At 47.9% G+C, this 22,389-nt stretch overlaps 1 pseudogene; it reads left to right on the top strand.

The window, feature by feature from the left end:
- The first annotated feature begins 1,379 nt into the window (after window positions 1-1,379).
- The window catches only part of LOC138515409 (zinc finger protein 850-like), a 131,293-nt pseudogene continuing 110,283 nt past the window's right edge, over window positions 1,380-22,389 (top strand).

Here is a 22,389-nt window from a genome sequence, read left to right as displayed (position 1 = left end):
CCCGGACTGTTAATCGTCCCAGAAGGGAACACAGAAGACCGTTGAGATATAATGACTATGTTTTACAATGAGTTTGATGTGCGTTGAAAAAGGGAGATGTGTAGAGACATCGCGAGAGCCCGCGCTCTCGCGAGATCTCGCGGCTGGATCAAGCTCCGCCCCCGCGCGCTTCGCGTGCATTACGGGACGAGCGGAGGACGCGATAAGGTGCGTCCTGCATAGCCCTCCTGCTACGGGGCCCGCTCCTTACACGGCTTGGACTAAGACCACCACTGCAGCATTCCCTCTGCCACTTTAGGCCCGTTGGCCTTTATCATTAATGCACACACGTTGTGTGCATACTGCATAAAGCTGGTTAAGTAAATAAATACACCGTCACCAGATCAGAGGCTCCTGTCTTCATTGAAAGAATTATACTACAGTCTCATAGAAACGTTCCCGGTGTTGAAATGCCCACCCCCAAATGCTGCAAGCCAAAGGCTGGCAGGGTCTGGTTGCACGGGCAGCAGCCAGAGCGTTCAGAATTCCCGCTCAGCCCCAGCCAGCCGCTCCTTGAACGTGCTCCGGAAGTGCTTCACTCATACCTGCCTAACCTCCGAAATTTTTCCAGAGACTCCGGAATTTTAAGCATTTCTCCGGGTCTCCGGAAAAGTCCGGTGAATCTCAGGAATTTTGAGATTCTTTCCGGTCCTGTCATATTCTCCACCTGATTGGCTGCCGCCGGTAGCCAATCAGGTGGAGAATATGACGGGACTCGCAAACGGCGCAAAATGGGTCGTGCCCACTGCCTGCACCACTATAATAATAATAGTGCTTTCAATCCATGTAATTGTATTGAAAGCACTATTATTACGGCGGCGGTGTCATGTTCATTTTGCTTACCATAGCACTGAAAATCATTCATTCAATGCTATAGTAAGCAAAATGAAGGCGGTGCCGTGCAATAATAGTGCTTTCAATCCAATGACATGGATTGAAAGCACTATTATTTCGGTGACGGCGCCGCTTTCATTTTGCGTACTATATAAGCAAAATGAAGGCTACAACAACCGAGTTTATCTTTTTGACAGGTGGGAGGGGCATGTGGCCAGAGCTGCGTGCAAATGGGCGGAGTTGTGTGTGGCTGTGGGCGGGGCATACATCTCAGGAATTTTAATTTTCAAATGTAGGCAGGTATGGCTTCACTGCTCCGGCCGGAAATCACATGAGATGACATCGGAGGTCACGTGAGGAAGAGGGTAGCGCTATGGTCCTTTTCTTGGATGGGAATTAGTCGCCACCTCCCGCCCACTGAACGTGCTCCGGAAGCGCTTCGCTGCTCTGGCCGGAATGACACGGATGCTCGGAACGGGGATTCTCTTTTCTCTGCGCATGCTCTGAGTGTAAGTGTCTTTGCACTGCGCATGTCTGTTCCTCGGCTCTGCCGCCTGCAGCGCCACGCTTCTTCTTCCGGTAGAGACAGATAGCCCTCCATCTTGTTCAGACCTGCTGCGTTGTTCTGAGCTTCTGACCGGCGGAGGAGTTGCTTGCTGTCTCTCCGGGATCTCAAATGCCGCGTTTTGAAATGTGAAATACAGCACAAACTTTGAAGGAGTATTTGAGCCGTTATTGCTGTAGGTGAGTAACAGGCTTTTCACTACTCTTTAGGAGTGAATAGTAATCTTGTTTTTGACACATGCTTAATTGTCTCTGCTTGTCCTTACTAGGCCTCCAGTTTATCCTTTCTGCTTTGTTTGTGTTTGAGGGTGTGTTCTGGGGCAGGGAGAGGAGAAGGGCAGCTCCCTCTTTGGTGGTTTAGATGACATATCTTTTTTGGATGTCTTGTAAGTGTGGTATTTAATTAATGCTATAATAATGTCTGCCCTTTGCAGATATACGTAACTATTGTCATCGTAGGTCCCCTCAGCCCTTCCTGCATCAAAGAATACAAGAATAAGTACAACTCTGGTGTGTAACAAAGAAGATATGTTAACTGTACGTAGCATAAAGGGGTGAAAGTGCACTCCACAAATACATGTTTTATTTTAGTTAATACTTTCCTCTGTGCAGTTCTATTAATCTCAATTGTTATTGCGTTAAGTTGGACCAAAATAAAATATTAGTCCTATCTGCATGGTTTAGTCATTAATTTTGGTGAGTGAGTCAAGAATAATTCTCCTACATGCTTCATCACAGCGCTTTGCTGAAGGGGGTGGATGAGTGCAAATGTGAAGACCTAATATGATGGGCATTGGTAGATACAAGCGGAGTTAGTTGTCTTTCCAGATCAGCCGGTAAACGAGGAATTGATGGTAACGCCTTGATGAGGTGGGAGTAGTAAGAAAGAGAACATCAGACGTGCACTTTAGCCGGTGCTAGCGTCATCTTGTCATCTGGTTGTGTTTTGTCGCTTGATCGTGGAAGGGTGAGAGTTCTGGAAGGGAATTGAAACCATGGAGTTTATGGAACGAGGGATATGGAGTTTGGAAGTATGACAACCCTGAACTCTAGGTGCTCACCTATGAGAGTCTTTACGACATGATGTGGATGAAAGGGAAGCCCCTCTCCCTGCGGTGCTGATGCCATGCACATTTGTGAAGAAAGAACCCTATAGGACCATGCCCGTTTGTGCCCAATTTTTTAACGGTTAACAATTTAGGTGTTCAGTTCATTACATGGCCCAGTCATCCTCTTTACCGCTTGTTTTGTACTCCTGGCTTCAGGTATGGGAGATAATAGCACACTTACAATTATTTACAATGTTACGACCCCCCCACCCGCTGCCTAGCGCCTTTCACTATGTGCACTCGGGAAGAAGACCCACTTTAAAGCACTCCCCCCCCTACCCCCCCACGTATTGCCCAGGGAGGGAAGCTCCAAGATGTAGATCAACTGCACCTAGGTTTGCATCAAGTCATCGCGGCTCATGCTCTGCAAGTATTGTTGCTAAGAGACGCATGATTCAGTGATGACGCAGATGGATCTCGGCAAGATGTGCTATGACAGGGATCTAAAATTCTGATATTGGACCATCCTTGGAGGATGAGTTAAGGGGTGGGCCCTATCCATTAAGAGCTTAATCCCAGATGTTCTGACACAGCCTTTATTTAAATGTATAGCATTAAGAGCTTTGCTATTGGAACTAAGTAACCTGTTGTTGATGTAGTGGTACCATCTGCTGAGCGGAACTTGTATATTTTATCACCCAATATATTTTGTTGTAAATAATCTTATCTCTCACTACTTTAACTGTCTCCCACACGCACCTCTCTTTTCATCTGAGTATGGTACACTGTAAAATCATGGTATAGTCAATTACATGAGAAAGGCGGCAGCAAAGATGGGTAACCCTACTCTTTCAATGAGGAGACATCCAGATGTTCACTTTGGAACATGTGTTGCTACCTTGCTACCTGTGCACAAAATTAATTAAAAGGGCCTGCCTGGATTCTGTCTTTTCATTTACTGGTGAGCCTGACTAAAGGGGCTGCTTTCTTAGGTACTGGCCGCCTGCCAATGAGATTAGTGATAAACCAGGATAGGATGGTGAAATGGTGACTCATCAATGCCAATGTCACCCAAGTAATTCAGAGCATTCTTATCCATTCCGGCAAAGCTTTTCCTGTGTTACATGGATCATGCATGGCGACTTGGTGAGGAGGGAGCCTGCATAACCATGACTATTTGGAAGTAACAAAACATGGCAAAAAATAGAATTGCCAGAATGGAGAAGAGTTGGTATTTAAAGCATGTTGCTGTCGAAGCCTCGGCTGATGCCCTGTACTTGACCTGCTCATTCTTAGCTACTGCTTCTCTCTTTGCCTTCCGCATCTACCCCAGCTTCATGCCCACGTCTAAGGATGCATCTTCCCAGTCATCTGTGATGCTAACAGCCCCCCCCCCCCACCTCTCTGTGATAACCATACATACATGCCCCATTCCATTCGGTGGATGCTACTTCACTTGTGACTTTTCTTAGCATTTTGAGAATTGAAATCCTGGCTTTATATTTGTTAAATCCAGCCCTACATGTCCCCCAATGGAAAGAGAACTACAGGACTGGGCCAACATCTCCAGATTAGAATGAGGAAACGCTAATGTATATGCATGTTCCCAATAATAAGTATGCAAATGAGCTGGTGGCACACCTTCAATACCACACCTTTATATGTTCAACACAGTGGCATGGAGGAGTGAGCCTACGGTTACAGTCTGTACACACTACTAATATGTGTTATGTGGTTCTTTGTGCAGCTGACCCGTACAGTGCAACATACCATTTTCCGGATGTTTTTGAGAGAGCTGAGACCCTAGAAGCATGCAGAAGTTCAGGTATGTTTCTCCTCCCTGGGACCTAAACATTGTTAAATAGAGCCAGGGAGATGATGTTCTATGTGCGAGTCCCCTTAAAGGCTGACACTATACAGCATCTACTATGATGATCTTCAAGGAATGTGTCTCATTGATGGTCTACTGACCAAAGATGGTGTTTCTCAGCTGGAAAAAAAAAAACATTTGGATCCCAGGGGAAAAAAGCATTCTGGGATCCTAATAGCAATAAAACCAGATGGTCTCGGCCAATAACAGGTCTGGTAATGCCCGAAGCTAACTTTAAGGCCCTCGCTTCTCTCTGGTCTCTAACTCCATCTCAGGGCATTATCTCACCCGGTATTGTCCCCGCCTGCCTGGTTTTATTGCTTAGTGATCACATAAAGATGGGTATTGACCTCCCCTCAGCCAATCGGAATGTTTAGAGTGCAGTTAAAACCGACTGGTATTGACTGCATGCTCTACATTGTCTTCAAAAGTAAACGGGGAAACAACAATGCAATTTCCAGGCAAGATTTTATTTAACCAGACTTTTCTTCTCTAAGGAGCTTTTTGTGCTGCAACATCCAAAGCTAACATATGGTTCAACATGTTTTTACTTTCTTATGGAGAAAACGTTTACTTTTACATGACAACTAATTCATTTTAACCCATTCCAGAGTAACCAAGTTTTCAATTTAATGCTTAGCTTATAAGGACAACCATATTTACTTTACTCACTATTAAAGTAATGTTTTTGCTTCATCACAAAATCTCCAACACATGTATTGCTATTACCAATATGTTCTAATAGTCTTATCGCCCTTGGGAGGTGTCCGTATCACTTGGAAAAATGACCCTTCCCCTCGGTTATCGACTTGGCGGTGGGCCCTTATCCAGCAAAAAAGACCCCTTCCTCTGCCATTGAGGCTAGATTTGAAACGCATACAAAGCAGCATGTGCTAAAATACTTTTAGTATTCTCTTAATTTAAGCAATTTTTGCAAGTTCTTTAGCTTAAGCACCTGTCGCTCCACACCACTAAATTAATTCTGCCCTGCTTGTAGCGCAAGGAAAGCGATGCACCTTTTTACTACTGCTTACTTGTTGGGTTTGACTGATAAAGGAAACCTGCGGATCGAGTTTCTGTGTTATGGGAAATGAAGCACGAGTGGTAGAATGCTCCGCTCCAGTCACAACATAGAATTTCTGGGAATGCTGCTTTCTCCTATTTTCTTTTTTGGACTACGGCTTACCTCTCCTCCAGGTTTACATTTAACCATTAGTCACCAAGGTGCTTTGAGGTATTTTCTAAAGCTGGTAATCAATGGTGTGAAAAAAGTAATGGAGAATATCTGAGCTGTTGCTTATTGGTTTTGTGCCTTTGGGTGTTGTGTTGAGGCTCCTTCCTCAAGACAGCATTTGCTGTTCATCAAGTGTCGAGCTTCCCTTCCCCAAGACTTCAATGTAGTAACTGGTACTGGTCTCAGTCTTTCAAAGTTTAACACAACTCCAGGCCAGCTTGACACTCCTGGATTGCATTAATAGTTCATTCACAGTGCGTCTCCTTGTTTTGTTTCACAATTCAGGGCTCCCTGGTCTAGGTGCAGTTGTCGGACCACACGGTTTACCCATCATAGGTCGCGCTACCAGGAACCCTAGGCCCAAACAGGTTTTTCTTTATCTACCCCTGTGTACAGATTCACATTCACTTGCTTCTCTCTGGCCGCCTCTTGGCTTTTTATGCAGGTTCACACTCTCCTGGCTTCTCCTGGTTATGCTCATGGCTTTGGCATCATGTCTCACACGTCGTATGCCTGTCTTGGGCCTTGCCACACTATTTCCATTCATAAAGTTCACGTGCCTCCAACCTCCCTCCAATTTGGAAAGAACGCTTTCCTATCCCTCCTACATATCGGATGGCTCGCTTTCTCTCTTTCCCTAGCATCGACACATTCAATTGGAAGTTTTACAATTAAGCAGTTCACATGCGGTAAAAGCTCTTCAATTGATTCAACAAAGGCTTGCTACTTTTTAGCTACTCGCATGTCAGTTTCATCAAGCTAGAAGTGTTCAATAATACTTTCGATTTTGATGGTGGTCACTCCCCACATGCAATCAGAAACTCAGTATAAAGGACACATCCCAGTAGGGAATGAGACCAGAAGATTGGTTGTGAGAGAAATAAAGTTTTTATATAAGATTTAGCATCTTTTGCCTTGAGAGCGCTCGGTCAACAAAGCAATACATTTTAAAGGGTTACAGCGTCATAGATGACGTTTTCCATATAGTCTACAAGTTACATTTTGATTGGTGAAGAAGTAGGTCCCAGTATGGGACTATAGGGGCAAGCTCCATGAGATTGGCTGGCAAGCTGGTCTGTGCGGGGTGAAGGTTATTTTGGGTCCAGGAGAGGCGGCTAACTAATCTACATGCTATCACAGAACATGCAGTATATAATAACCCATAAACTTAACCAATGGTATTAAGAGAAACTTATACATTGTACACACTTATTTTCATTATCCGGCCATAGATCATTGGTGATGTGAAGGGTGTGGGGGTCTTGCCCTCAAGGTGACTTACTGGGGGGGTGAGATTTAACAGTTGTCGGATCTGGCACTTCAGAGCGAGAGTGGATGGATTGATGTGTGTTGGTTTTGGGCAGGATATATGACAACTTGAGATTCGTTCTATTGGGGGCACTCTAGGGTGGTCAGCAAGGAAGGGTCACCCTTCTGTTGCATCAGACTCCCGTGACTCCTGCCTGCAAATATTGTATAACTCTTTGACCCCACACCAATGTGATGCCCACTAGTATCAAAACAGACTCTGGTACTCTTCTTCTCAAAAAGGCTATCTTGGACCCCTTCTTCCCCACCAACTACCGCAGTCTTTCTTTCTCATCCTAGACCGCATGGCCTACCCGCATGCGCAACATTTCCTCGAACATCATCACCCCTTGGGAACCACACTATCAGGCTTCTGACCAAAACATAGCACCGAAACTTTGCTACTTGACCTGAAAATGCAACTCGACAGCATCTGCGACTCGGGCAACCTTGCTATCCTCCTTCTCCTAGACCCTTCTCTGGCTATAATTATAATTGGTTTTTATAACATGCTTAATACTGAGAGGTTTCTAAGCGTGGATCCGGGGATCGAACTTGTGTTGCTCTGTATCATCCAGCTTCCAAGGCGAGCACATTGCCCCTGAGCAATCCTATCCTCTGCAGCCTTTGAGCTCGTTGACCATGACATTCTCTGCTCACACCTAAGCTCCCGCTTTGATTTCTCCATAAACGCCGTCAACTTGGTCAAATCTTCTCAATGATCTTCATTGCTAACTCTGCAGCTAATCCCATGCCCGTCTCCTTTGGAGGTCCCCAAGGGTCCTGTCTCTCACCTATATTATACAACACGTATACCAAACCCTTGTTTTGACATCCTGGACTCTCTTGGCATTATCTACACAAACATTGCCGATTTTATACGCAAATCCTTGTCCAGCTCACTGGCTCTTACCTCGAAGATGCTGTCACAATTAACAACAATGTTTACAGCACCATCCAAATCGGATGGCCAATAACAACCTTTGCTTCAATGACGACACGACAAAGCTACTCATGTTGGGCACCGCCCACCGCCTCAAACTACTTGATTCTGTTTACTCCTCCTTCAATATTGATGGCCCTGTTATACCAGTCCTCAAACAGGTTAAAACAGTAGGGCTTCATCTCGACGCAGAACTTACTATGTCTAAGCACTTCAATACCCTCGCTGCCTCAACAGCCTCCAATGCCGAGCTCATTGCACTGAGCATATAATTTATCTCCACCAATAACTTCCTCACGCTTTCCAGAGCTTTGATACTCAATAAACTGGATTGCTGCAATGTCCTCTTCAAGGGCATGACCGCCGCTAACCTTGCTAAACTGTAACTCCTACACAATAAAGTTCTCTATGTTGCAATGGGACACTGTCGATCTGATCACATCACAGCACGCAAAGAAGCTCACTGGCTGCCTATCAAAACATGTATTGACTTTAAAACCCTCTCTATTGCTCACCACTGAACCCATAAAGAATCCCCTTTATCTGAACACCTGCATCACTAAGAGACCCAACCACGTTGCCTCTGCTCATCTAATCACACCTCTTTGGTCACACCCTGTTAAAAAAAAATTCCAGATCAGTCAGCGTGAGTTTCAAGGTCACAGCCCCTATTCTCTGGAACACGCTTCTGTCCCACATCAAAAATGAGTCCTCCTGTCTTCAATAGACTTGTGGAAACATGGCTGTTTGATAAATACAATTAACCATGCTCTATATGTCCCACTGCATTACCTGTACTACTTTGACATTCCTCCATGATATAACCTATATATTTGAATCTTTCTAGTCTCAACGCTGTGATGCCCCTGGCTCTTGGGCATTATATAAATGCTATAAATAAACTGGAGCAGAGGCATCCCAAAGCTACCGGAGCCTTAGACGAGACACAGCAAGAAGGTGTGACGTGCAGGAAGAAATGCGAAAGCCAACTGCACAGAAAGCAGCAAGTATAGGTACCTGAGAGCTGCAGGAGCTTCGGAGAGACATCCCGCTGTCCTGCAGACACAAACCAAGAAAAGAGGTATGCGGGCAGGCAGAGACCCGGGAAGCAAGAGTGTGAAAGGGCTGGAAGACCTGGGAAAGACCTGGGAAAGTTAGGCGAGTTTGCTGCTAGCACGCCACGAAATACCATAGAGCACGTATTAGAGAACCCCGTCTCCAGGAAGAACTCCTTGTTTCTGACAGGGTAAGCTAGGCAAGGCGCTTGTGAGAGGCTTCTTTTGAGTTGGCTTACTGCCTCGGCTTGTTCTGGACCCCATTCCCACTTGACCCCCCCCCTCCAGGAGATGAATCAGGGGTCTGATGATCTCTGCGTAGCCCTCAATGAACTTCTGCTGTAATTAGTCAGTCCAAGGAGGCTCCTTAGTTCCCGCAGAGTTGTGGGGTCTTTCAGTTTTTGGAGTGCTTCCACCTTCTTTTCCTGGGGACAGAGACCCTGAGGAGTAATCTCATGCCCCAAGAAATTAACACGGGTTCAACACCACTGTGCTTTCTGAAAGGAAAGTTTTGCTCCGGCGGCCCTCAACTGGGTCAGAACATAACGGATCTCCGCTATGTGTTCCTCCACAGATGAACTTTTGATGAGGACATCTACATAAGCCAGGGTACCCCTTGCAACCAGGTCGAGCATGGCCTTGTGTAGGAAAATGTTGAATTCATTGCCGGAGTTGAGGTTTCCGAAGGGAGTCCGGGTCCATGTGTACTGCTGGCCCCCAAAGGTAAAAGCCAGCTTGTATTGGTCCTCCCTACTGACAGGCACAGTCCAGTATCCATTTGTCAGGTCTATTGCAGTGAATACCTGGATCTGGGCCAGCCCTTGGTCAATGTAGGGCAGAGGCCATCGGGAAGTATGGACCCGTTTGTTGAGCTCCCTAAGGTCGGCGCAGAGTCTCCACTGGCCGTTTGGCTTCAATATTCCCAGCACCGGATTGTTGAAAGTGATGTGGACTGGACGGATTATTCCCCGGGACTCTAGGTTCTTAATTATTTCAGTAAGGGACTCCATGGATGTGAGAGGCAAGCGATATTGCTTCACAAACACTGGAGTCATTCCAGGGTCCGTGGGGATTGTTGTGGTGTGGATGTCGGTGCGACCAGTCATATGAGTATACCACAAAGAGATCTTGTAAATCCAAGAAAACTTGTTTCAACTTTTGCTTCTGTTCCAGAGTCACACAGGCATCAGCTAGGTTGACTCTCTCTTCCACCATCTGCCTGAAGCCTGGAAAGACTTCTGGTTTGGCTATCTCAGCGACCTCCTCCAGCTGGGTGGAGAAGTCCCTGGTCAGAGTGCTGATTTGGACTGGAGGATTCGGGTGGGAAAGGCAACCCTCATGGACCTGGAAAATCACCTCATCCCTCCTGAAGTCACAAGTCACATCTTCCTTACCATAGGGGCAGGAAGTGTACACCAGGAAGTCCCCGATTTCCCCCCCCCCCCCCCCCCATGCCGGGTAAAAATCCTGTCTGGTGTTGTATTGTCCTCACTGTCACTGTCAAAACAGTCCTTGGGGATTGGTCCTAACAGTTCATTTCCTAGATCAATGGAAAAATGTCGGTCATCAACCGCCATTCCAATAATGGTGCCTGCGGCTAGAGTAATACTCTTTAAGTCGCTGTTATCCACCTCTATTGGAATGGTGTCATGGTCTATTTTAACTAATGGTGTTGGGTTTACCCCTAACCCTTGCTGTTGGAGAGAAGCATTTAGATGTATGTAAGCATCGGGGTTTTTTAAATGTTGTCCTCTTTTAACTTTCACTTCCAGGGAGAATTGTCGGGTCCTTTCTGGGATGGTGACTTCCTCTTTAATCTGAATTTCAACTGCATAAGGTAGCAATTGAGCTGACCTAAATGCCTTTTCTGGATCATCAAAGCCCATGGGATTATCTGCTAATCGGGACCAAGCTTTGAAGTTTATTAGGTCCAAACTAATGGCAAAGCGATTGAGAATGTCACTGCCTAAGTAAAAGGCGGCAGTGACGTCTCACGCGACCCAACAATTATGGATCATGCTCTTGTTGCCAATGGAGATTTTGAGCTTACACCTGTTTGGCAGGAGCTGTTTGGAATTAGGTGCTTCCAGGTCCGTTTCCCATTTGTCTATCAGTTTGAATGTGGGAATGGCTGGATCTTTTGGGAGTTGGCGGAACATGGCTTCGCTGATGAAGCTCTTACCGTTGTTCACACACACTCGAGCAAGAACAGTCCTTCCCACCATTTAACTGAACAGGGATGAACAACTGCTCTCCAATTTGCTGAATATCAGCCAGGCTCTGAGCTGATTTCACATCTTTCTGGACTATAGGGGTGGGAGTTTCTGATTGTGGATTAGTATAGAATCTCAGAGTGTTTCCTTCCAGCGTGGAGTACCACTTTAGACTGGAAGGAAGGTTAATTTTCAGAAATAGAGAGGACCCTCCATCACCAGTCTGTTGTCCTACTGCTATTACTGTCACGTCTGGAATTTGGCTATTCTGGAAGTGAAATTCTACTTGGTCAGATTTCTGTTCAACCATGTGGCATGTGCCGTTTAAACTAACATGGTTGACACTCTGTTTTAATTTTATGGGTCGGCTAGTCTGGGTCCATAGGACCTTGTTTACGCAATCTATTAGGGGTGACAACCTTCTCAGGAGGTCATTCCCTAGTAAACAAGGGGTGCCCTCTGGAGTCACTACTATGACCGGGTGTTTCACTTTGTGTCGCCCAATTTTAATGTCCAAATCTGCCGTCCCCTCGACGGGAATTTCCTTCCCGTCAAAGTTCTGGAGTTGTCCAGGAAGAGAGGTGAGAGGAATTTGGTAATTCTCTCCCCTTCCTGCATTCAGTTCGTCAAAGGCCCTTCTGGACAGAAGGGTAGCTTGAGATCCAGTGTCCACCAGCGCCAGAATTGTACCCTGCCCCTGTACTTGTACCGGGGCATAATATCTTCCCTCCTTCTCCTCAAGGGGGCACAGATAATGCACATTTTTGGACAACTGGTGGGCTAATTATCTGGTTTTGGACATTGCAAGAGAAGACATTTGGGCAGAATTCTGTGGAGAGCCTTGGGAATCTGAAAGAAAAAGTTGGCAACTGGAGATCAGAGCCATTGTGGGTTCCCCGGGTTCCGGTCCCGGGCCGCCCCCCCCCCCCCCCCCTTTTTGGAGGCAGTCACCAGGATGGGTTGGAACCAGGGCATTTTGGCATTGTTGGTTCTGGGATAAGATAGTGGGCGGCGGTAGCTCAGTCTCCACATCTCCCCAGTCTATATTGCAATCTTTTGGGACGCATTTTTCCTTGGGAGGATTTCCCCCATCTCTGAAGGAGAAGATCCTTTTCCCAGGATCCTCTGGGGATCCCTCTCCTTCAAATTGGAAGATCTGTATTTCTTCCACAAAACGGGTCTGTTTGGGTACTTTGTTTCTCCTACCCCCCCCTCTGCTCCTTTGGGGGCAGACTTTCAGGGGCAGGGGATTTTGTTTCCGGTTCCTGGGTTTCCAGGGGCTGTTTACGAGTGGGGAAGGAAGCTTCCTCCAAGGCCTTACACCCCCCTTCCCCCTGTGCCACCTCCCTGGGAACCGGTGGGTTGTCGGGGTGCTGCCCCCGTCATTGCTCTGGAGCACCAGGCCCAGAGTTTGGTGCATTCTGTGCCGGCATGCCCATCTGAGGGTTCTGCTGAGCCCTTAGCACGCGACCCAGCTCCTGTGCCGTGTTCTGAACCTGGCGCTCTAACTGGGAAACCCGCTCAGGCTGATACGGGTCCCTGTTTTCTCCCCTGGGCTGATCCCAGGAATGGTAGCTATCCCTTCTCTGGTAATACCCTGGATTGGGAAGATTTGGGTACCCCTCCACCCTTGGCCTCCCCTCTCCTGGATTAGGTTGTCTGGGCTCAAGGAATTGGGGAAAGAAGGATGGATGATTTTGGGGTTGGAAGTTGGGTGGATGCCTGGGGAAAAAGTTCTGCCCAGGATTTGGAGAATTTCTGCCCTCCGGTGGGAAGTTAGGAGGGAAGTTCCCTGGGTTAGGTGCTTGGCTGGATTTCCTCCCCCCCCCTCCCCCCTTGGGCTGGAGGAGTCCACACATAACCCAAGATGGGTCGAATTTCCCTTGTAACGGGGACTTACATAATCAGGAGAGCGAGGGACCCCATTTGTGGGGCTGCCTCCTTGGCTCCCTGTCTGTGAAGGAAGCAGGACTGACCACACCTGAGCCACCTCAACAGAGTGCTGCACCCCAGATGCAAAGAAAGTCCAAAGTTGTAGCAGAGAACCTGCAGTGGTGCTATGTGCTATAGAGGCGAGGAGCTGAAACCGCAAAGTGCTGCTGAATTTAAGTTTGCCCATTGCTGCCTCTGACCTTCAATTCGTAGTGCAGGAGTCCCCAGACGTCCTCCCTCTTGTCCCCACGACTGAGGCCCAGGAACAAACGATCTGCAGAACCTACAACTGGAACAGAAGTGCAGCTTGGATCCATTTCTTCCAAGCAAAGGTACTGTAACATTAAGGGGACTTACCACTTGTTGTTGTAGCCTTGCTAGCTCTCAGTTGAGACTTGTCTTGGTTGCTTTGCAGAGTTGCTCGCAGCTTTGCCGCTCGGAAGCCTCCCAGGTTGTGGCCCTACAGTGATTTCTATTTGCTACAAAACTTCTCAAACACTGCAAGACTTTTTACCTACCTGCAAGTAGTGCTTCAGCTCACCTTGACTTTTGCTAACTTAATATTGGCTGTCCTGGATCCTTGAAAGACTCTTCTTACCTCCTGACTCAGTGGGTTTCCTTTCCTCAAGGAAAGGCTTAAATTACTTTGCATTGGAGGGTTCAAAAAGTACTTACCTGCTTCGGAATATTTGTTTAACCTTTGTTTTATTCGACACCCAACTCAGTATTGCTCTAAAATGTACCAGTGATATATCAATGTCCACAGTGTCCTGGTTATTTAAGTCACCAGAGGGTGTAGAAAGTGCCATCCCCAATGGGTATCTATCGATTTACTGAAACTGAGTGTGTATTTTGAAGTATACTTTTGCATTACATATAATTGCTCCCTTCTGAAGAAGGCTTATTCAACTGACTGTTAAATAAATAGTTTAATCAAGAAACCTTGAGTGTGTTCGACGTGTTGATCAATGTTTCTTGCAATTTACACTAATTCTCGCAGCTAGCTGCGTTCTCCATCAATCCACCGTCAAGAGTCACAGCCACATTTGTTTGGTTCCAGGCGTCAGCCTGACCCTGCTGGTCCAGGAGAGGTCGGGGGAGGCAGCGCCGCCGGTGGCAGGACAGCCCAGGGCCCTGTCAAGCTCAGCCGAAACCATTGTGGTTTAAAAAAATAATAAAAGCCAGGTGCTCAGCCTGGGAAGCCTGACCGCCACCTGCAGCAGCACAGCGCTTCACAGGAGGATGGAGGTAGGCTGCTCCGCCACCTGCCCACCTGGGCACGTTCAACTCCACCTTCTCCGACCCCTTCCGCTTCCCCTTGGGGGGTTTGGGAGACAGCCAGCGAGGCGGGCCAGAGACAGCACAGACAGGGGGTCGGGTGGGACCGCTAGAGTCTTCAAACCCCAGCCTGGCCGCATAGGGCCCGGCTCCAGATACCTGGGCAAGATGGAAGGTCACCCACTGTGCCAGCGAACCTGGCCATCGCTCGCCCATAGATGTGGGCGGCTTGAGCCTTGGCACCCACCGTCAAGTAAGCCAGCTACAGCCTGGCTCAGGGCTCGTGTCTGGCGTGCCGAGCCCCTGTCTTCCTAGGGAGGCGACCGTCTTCCTAGGGAGGCGACCGTCTTCCTAGGGAGGCGCCCCTCGAGAGCAGTCCGGTTTCCCTCGGCTCCCGGCTGCCCCGACTCGGGGCATCCCTGCTGACTGGGGCGTGCCCACCAATGCCCACCCGCTGGCAGGTCAGAGAGGAGTGTGCGCCCCCGGCCAGCAAAGAGGCAGGCTCAGTGAGGAGAGGGGGCTGCGCAGGGCTCCCTTTCGGTGCGTGGTTGTAGACATCCTCAGCAGGTTAACCCAACCCTGCCAGGCATCCCCGGCCATCTGCTGAGTCGCTGACCCCTCTCCGGTGGAAGGGAATGCCCGCTCCCTGGCACCTGGTTGACCACGCACACCGGACCGCTCTGCAACTGGTGCCACGGGCTGTGGGTGTGCATGTCTGCGATGCAACCGAGGTCGGGCCCACGGCTCTCCCTCCTACTGCTCCGCTGTTAATGATCTTCATGCCCCCACCAACAAGCAGATACCATTCACACTCAAATGCCCCATTTCTCCTTCCAAACACACTTTCCAGATTCAAATGCAACCTCCCTCCTGACCTACATGCCACCATCCTTCCATCCGAACCCACACAAAGACACCAACATCCGTCCCTCCATACCTACACCAAGATGCTCCACCCCTTAGAGCCACACCCATATGCTTCACCTCTACCTCCAGACTCACACTCAGATGGCGCCATTCGCCCTCTCTTTACCCACACCCGGTTTACCCCATCTCTTCGACACACACATATGCTCCCACCACTCCAATAAACCAACATCCTTCTCGCCAGACAAACGTACCCCATCCCTCCATTCACACCCAGATGCCCCTTTCCTTCCCCCCTCCAGCCCTGACCCACATGCTCCACCATTCCCTGATATGCCCCCATCATATGCCCTGTCCCTCCATTCCAGATCAACAATGCCCCCTCCAATCCAGACTCCAAGATGCCCAATCTCTTCCTCAAGAACCATACCATGATGACCCATGCTCCCTCCACACAGACAGATGCCCCTATCCATCCTCCGACCAATGTGCCCCATCCCTCCCTCCAGATGCACACCAATGTGCCTATGCCTCCCTTCATACCCCCAGCAATGTCCCCATCCATCCCTCCAGACCCACGTGCACCATCCCTTCCTCTCATACCCACACCAATATGCCCCATCCCTCCCTCTCAGAACCACACCAAGATGCCCCATCCCTTCCTGTAGACCAATACCATAATGACCCATCCTCCCTCCACATAGCAAGATGCCCCTTTCCCTTGCATCAGATGCCCATGTGCCGATCCTGAATCACATGCAGATAGCCCCAGCCAACCCCCTCTAAAACCACCCATCCAAGTGTGCCCCCATTCCCCCTTCCAGACCCACACCAATATGTGGCCATCCCTCCCCAGACCAATGTCCCCGTCCCTCCCATCAAACCCACACCAATGTGCCCCCACCACCTCCCTCCAGAGCCAAACCAAGATGCCCCGTCCCACTTCCCAACTCACACCTAGATGACACATGCCACCCTCCAGTCCCACTGGGCCCCATCTCTCCCCCAGAAACACACCCATGTGTACCATCCCTCCGCCCAGATCCACACCAATGTGCCCCCACCACCTCCCCCAGAGCCACACCAATGTGCCCCCACAACCTCTCTCCAGAGCCACACTAATATGCCCCTCCACCCCCCCAGAGCCACACCAAAATGCCCGTCCCACTGCTAGATGACCCATGCCACCATCTAGACAGTGTCCCATCTCTTCCTCCAGAAACACCATGTCCTCCATTCCTCCCCGTACCCCAACTATCCCCCCCACACCGCTGTCCCTATCCCTCCCCCAGACACACACACACACACACACACACACACACACACACACACACACACACACACACACACACACACACACACACACACCACTGTGTCCTTTCCCTCCAGACCCACACCAGGATGCCCCATCCAACCATTCAGACCCCACCAAGATGCCCAATCCCTCCCTCTAGTCCAATACCATAATGCCCCATCCTCCCTCCAAATTCCAAGATCCCCCTTCCCCCTTGCATCAGATGCCCATGTGCCAATCCCGCATCGCACGCAGATACCCCCAGCCAACCCCCTCTAAAACCACCCATCCTAATAATCGCACCCTCATGAAACATTAAAACACTCTATGAGCCCCCTCAGTTAAACACCATCATACACCGTCTCCCTGTTCCTTTTCTTAGCCCTCCAGACCTTTCATGTTGAATAGCTGAGCCTGATTTTTAGAGTAAATGTAATTTCCCGCTCCCCTATCGATCGGGTGTTTTGCAGGAACGTTCACGGTATTGGGAAGGAAATGCCAATTGCATTTACAGCCAAGAGCACACAGGGTTTGTTGCTGTTCCTGCAACCTGGCAGCCAGAGCCTTGCCGCTCAGGACGTTCCAGGGTCTCTTAGAAACGTTCCCGGTGTTGAAATGCCCACCCCCAAATGCTGCAAGCCTAAGGATGGCAGGGTCGGGTTGCACCGGCAGCAGCCAGAGCATTCAGAATTCCCGCTCAGCCCCAGCCAGCCGCTCCTTGAACGTGCTCCGGAAGCGCTTCACTGCTCCGGCCGGAAATCACATGAGATGACATCGGAGGTCATGTGAAGAAGAGGGTGTTGCTATGGTCCTTTTCTTGGATGGGAATTAGTCGCTACCTCCCGCTCACTGTATGCATCTTGTTAACTTAAAATGAAACCACTTGTATGTCAATTCTACCCTGTAAACGTGCGCACAGATACCTTAGGGTTATTAAATGAATAAATAAACATGGAACTCATCTAAGAAGAACCCCACTTTTCCCTCCACCTTTGCATGAGAAGGCGCTGCTTTAGGGAAAATGTAAAGAAAAACACACACTTTACAAAACTGAAAAATGTACATAAAAAAACAAATGTTAAATCTGTAGGACAGAGGAAAAAGTGGCAGAATGCCTAGCATGATGTCACAATATTAGCCCTCTGAAATATCTTCTCGCACAACTTTTGTAGTTTTATATTTAAATATAGGATTAATACCCACCGGTCACATCAACAGCTTCATGACTGATGCTTTCCTGTGCATCATTCCTACAATCAATTCATTCTAACATTCTAGTATCCTGGCTTCCCAGTACATTCTACATTCCATACCTACAGCCCATCTGTACATATGAATAACACAGTAAAACAGAACACCATTGAATTACTAATGACTTGCACAATAAAATACTACACCCTCCAATGACTCCAATACATAAAGGAGACTTTAGTTAAAAATATAGATAACATAAAATTGAATCTCACACACAACCCCTTTTTATCTGAATAACATTTACAAAATGTGTGAAAGAAATTATTCTCTTTAGTTTTGCAATACTTGTTTTCTTTTTGGTTATGCCTAAAAAGCACTATTGAAGAGCAGACTCTCTCTTCTCTGAAAATGTAGTTTTAATTATAATCTCTTCTGTGCACATGCCTCGCTGATAAGTGTCTACTCTGAGCATGCCTTGTCTTCGGTGGCCCAGTATTAAAAACCCAATACTAATGATAACAATAACATGGAGCCGCAAACCTTGAGCTGATGGCAGCAGTCTAGTCTGCTGCGGAACCCAGTTGCTCCTAGAAGGTTTCCAGGCCCTCATCCCTACTCTGGAGAAAGTCTAGGACAGCATAGATTTGCCCGATGATTAAACAATTAACAAAAAACGACATAATGCTTGCCTCTGATAAATCATTCCCAAATATACAGCGTTAACGACTACACACTTGAGAACAAAACAGACAAACATGGAAACCTGAGGCAGACAGAATCTGTATCCCGTGCAACATAGAACTCATTCAAGAAGAACCCCACTTTTCCCTCCATCTTCACTGCATGAGAAGGTGCTGCTTTAGGGAAAATGTAAAGAAAAATACAAATTTTACAAAACTGAAAACTGTACTGAAAAAACAAATGTTAAATCTGTAGGACAGAAGAAAAAGAGGCAGAATGCCTAGCACGATGTCACAATGTAAGCCCTCAATTTACTCCAGTGACTACAGGAGACTTTAGTTAAAAGTATAGATACCATCAAATTAAATCACACAACATCCCTTTTTATCTGAATAACATTTACAAAATATGTGAAAGAAATTATTCTCGTTAGTTTTGCAATACTTGTTTTCTTTTGGTTATGCAGAAAAAGAATTATTGAAGAGCAGACTGTCTCTTCTCTGAAAACACAGTTTTAATTCAAATATCTTCTTTGCACATGCCTTGCTGATAGCTGTCTTGCTCTGAGCATGCCTTGCCTTCGGTGGCATGCTCCTATTTTCTGAGTCGACTATGAAAGTGTATCTTCATCACGCATGCGCCATTCAGTATCCCCTTTCTGCGCATGCTCCTATGGCTAGTGTCTCAGTGGACAGACACTGCGCATGTCAGTCCATTGGCTGCAGATAACGAGCGGTAACTTGGGAGACTGCTGCCAACCTGTGATGTTTGCCGTGTGGATGTGTATCCATTGTTCCTCCCTTGGACAGCCGTACTCTTTCTCACTAGTGCTACATTTGTAAATAGAAAACAAAGCACAAGCTGAAAAGGAAAAATTGCGACATAATTGGCTGGAGGTGAGGGACCTGCAACGTTTCCTCGCCCTTGTGTGGGAAAGGAATGTCGTCTTATTGTGGGAATATGTTGAGTTGTCTCTGTTTTTCCTTCGTAGCCCACCTTTAATCCTTTCCAATGTGTATGTGATGGAGGGTGGGGAAGGAGATGGCAGTGCGGGAGTTTCAATTATATGCCTTCTGTGCATGACCTGTAAATCCTTTCATAATTTAATTTATCTCATTCTTATTGTAGATGAATTAATCATGTGATAAATTGGATTTTTCTATAACTGAATGCACTATTGTTTTATCGTCGTGCTCAGAAAAAGGCAGACGCCACAAACTATAAAAGGGATCTGCTTTAGTTTCTGCTGGTGCACACGTTCTCTTGCCCACACCCTCCCTGTTACCTTTGTTCCCCATCTTATTTTCTTCCATGTTGCATCATCCTAAAGGGGCATCCATATCCCACAGATCCCGGATTCAGGGTCCTGGTCTGTGGCTCAGTGGAATAATACATCCACTTGCAGACTCTGTTTAACCTCATGGTCACCAGTTTGCATCACTGAAGGTCCATTTACCCCTTAATCCTTCCAGGATGACAGTGTTGTGGTTGGCTCGTGCGCACACAGACCAGCCAGACAGTTGCTAGGGGCACCCAGCAGGAATAGACGCTGCACGATAACGTGGCCACACCAGATGCAGGGGGTCACCCTGCCCTGACACTCAGGTCTGTGATCACACAACCGGGGGTCTGTGGGATCACGTAGACCAGTCACTGTCTCAATGGGCCGGCAGGCCAGGAGTACAAATCGGCAGTGATCACAGAGCAGATATAAAACGAATGACATGGACACCAGTTGCCACGCAGGGAGTCTGCTGCTGTGCTGCCGCAATGCCGGCTGAGGTTCCTTTTTTATTTTGGCAGTCACGTCATGACCCCCATCCTTAAAGGGGACCACAACGCACTCCTTTTTTTTTTAAACAGTAAACATCAAACATGTGAACTAACATTATGGTCTCGATTAATTCCAGTCCGGGCACCCATTCCGTTACAGGACACAAGAAGTCCTCTCGTCACCTGGTGATCCCAGATCCTTGGATCAAATTCCTCACTCCATGGAATCTTACTGTAGTCCTGCCCCGCTCGTTGGTGATGCCTCCGATCATCCCTAGGCACAAAATAGGAAGAACGTATTCCCCCGTCCTCATCTTTCTCCGATACAGGCCCTCTTTCTTCTGGTGAGCCGCATACATTCTGGGCAGTCTCCTTCCCACTGCTTGTCGGGTATCCTCCCTTGAGGCAGGGGCTGGTAACGGGGTGTCTTAGGTGGCCAGTAATAGGGCAGGACAGACCCTCACAAAATGGTCAACCTTTCTGTACCTCCCGAACGTGTTCTTCGGCTGGGCACTCGCATGTACGCGGCAGGCCCCACCCACATTGTGGGCAGAGGTCTACACCTCTTTATATCTATTTATTCATTTGTATAGCGCGCACAAGCCCTCAGACATCAGGGTGGTGGGATTAACCGGTTTACAGGAGGCCCTGTCACGCCTCTCCGAAGGCGTTGGTCCTTTTGGCATCGATAGACCTTGGGACGGCGGGTGTCGGCCCTTTTTACTGGAAAGATGGCCGCCGCAACTAAAGATGCAGGTCTAGATGTTGCACGCCTCAGTATCCAGGAAGTACCGCCCCCCCCCCGCCCGAGAGAAGGTTTATCTGTTCCTGTGAATGACGCACAGATGCGTTGCTACTCCTCCACAACAACGCTCCGTGAGTTCGCATCTAGGATCTTCCTGATACGTCTTGCATATTACTAACCTTTCTGCATCTTAAACAATCTTTATCCTATCTCGATTTCAGTGCCTACCGTACCACGTCTCTGTTTCCCGACTCCCTGGACTCCAACACTTTCTTGCTCCAAACGGCTCACCGGTTCCGTTCCGAAACACGGTAAGCGGCATTCAGGCTCTCCGAGATCCTCCACCTTCCGAACGTCTCCCTACTCAATTGCCTTCTCCCTTTGTTTACATCTACAGACATACGCGACACTGGTACCGCACCCGTTCGCTCCAAACCCTTTGCTACTGAATCAACTCCAAGCTCCGCCCTTCTTTCTATCCAGGTAAAAGATTCTCCCGAGACCTCTACCTGATTCTATCCAGTCCCATTACTCGTTCTAATCTCACTATTTCATGCTACCCTAGGGATTCTCAGAAGTTTCCGGTTGGCACCCTTTCTCGCATTCCACTCCTGTTTAAGGGTAATCTGAATCATAATCTCTTACATATCCACCTCTCACCTACCTGCAAGTAATTACCATTTTCTTTCTTTTTCAAGACCACCAGTGTCCGGACTTCACCTGAATCTCCGCTGCATTGAAGACTACTTTCCTGCAGCCGTCGACACAGGGTTTTCTTCCCCAGAGGGTTTCCCTGGGATCTCTTCTCCTTTCTGGTTTTCTAGTGGGGAGAAGGGGTATCTGGGAGGCTTTTCGCATTCGTCCCCCCCGTTGGAACAAGCAGATTCCTCCCACAACTGGAAGGTCGCAGTCACAAGGAGAGGAAGAGAGGTACCGGTGAGTCTTTGGGATAACCTGCTAGTTATTCGAGTGTTTGATTTCATCCTGTGAATCATCACCGGCAGTTGGCAACGGCCAGATTTGAAACTATCCTGATTAGATCAGGAAGTCTGAGCAGGTTATCTCAGAGGTTCATTGTTACATATTACAGGAGAATATGGACCCGGCCCAACAACAGCAATTGGTTACAGCGGTGCAAGCACTGACTGCTGAAGTTCAGGTGTTAAAACAGGAGAATGCCTTTCTCCGACAACAGGTGGTGAGAGTCCCTAGTTGTTCCGAGATACCTCCAGGCCCAATTCCGGGGGGGTTTGTACGATGGTAATCCACATAAACTCAAGGCCTTTATTGAGGCTTGTACAGGTCAATTTTAATTCAAGACTGCCTTTTTTTCAGAACGACCGTGATAAGGTAGGACACATGATTGCAAATTTAACCGGTCCTGCTCTAGCATTGGCAACACCACTTAACACTAATAATGCTTTATTAGATTCCTACCCCGCTTTTTTGAACAGCCTCAGAGCCATGTTCAGCCGCCAAGAGATCAGTTTCAGACCAAGAACAGTTATTGGATTTT

Source organism: Ambystoma mexicanum, chromosome 6q, assembly GCF_040938575.1.
Source record: "Ambystoma mexicanum isolate Mex_15411 chromosome 6q, UKY_AmexF1_1, whole genome shotgun sequence".
Classification (NCBI taxonomy): Eukaryota; Metazoa; Chordata; class Amphibia; order Caudata; family Ambystomatidae; genus Ambystoma; species Ambystoma mexicanum.
This window is presented reverse-complemented; position numbering and strand designations above follow the sequence as displayed.